The following is a 596-nucleotide window of genomic DNA, read 5'->3' as shown; positions in this document are numbered from 1 at the left end:
TTGGTAGCTCTCATGAGTCATGGATAGGATAATTAGCTGTAAATTTGAGGTAGAGGTAGCTTAGTTTGTTGTTCATCACCACTCACCTCCACACCAAGACAAACACAACTGGAAAGGGAGGGAGGGCTTCACTTCTACGGCTCTCTGCATGTCTGTGACGTGATGTGCAGCTGATCAAATGTGCACTACACTGCTGTGGTGTGGAGGCGCGGAGGGAGAAAGGCATTGGAACTCGACACTCGACAGTCTCAACATTTCCTGACCCGACCTGATATTTAGATTTTTTATTTGTTTGACAGGGTCAGCTGTGTGCAAACAGAAACACACACACACACACACATATATTCGTTTATTTTCAAAAAAAGAACTCCCCAGAAAAAAGGGCACTTTCTCTCGAGGAAGAAAAAGGGCAGGTGCTCAAGCCCCCTTTGATTTCTATGTGTGCACGTGCCTGTATATATATATATAGAGAGAGAGAGAGAGAGATCTATCTGCTAAGGTAAGTATACAATATATAATAATTTATTTTATAACAATTAATTTTTTTATGAAAATGTACAGAAAATAACTTTTAAAAGACACTTTTAATTTATTCG

This window comes from Sinocyclocheilus rhinocerous, unplaced genomic scaffold, assembly GCF_001515625.1.
Source record: "Sinocyclocheilus rhinocerous isolate Xijiao unplaced genomic scaffold, SAMN03320098_v1.1 scaffold1422, whole genome shotgun sequence".
In the NCBI taxonomy this organism is placed as follows: Eukaryota; Metazoa; Chordata; class Actinopteri; order Cypriniformes; family Cyprinidae; genus Sinocyclocheilus; species Sinocyclocheilus rhinocerous.
The sequence above is the reverse complement of the archived record's forward strand: the minus strand, read 5'-3'. Positions refer to the sequence as shown.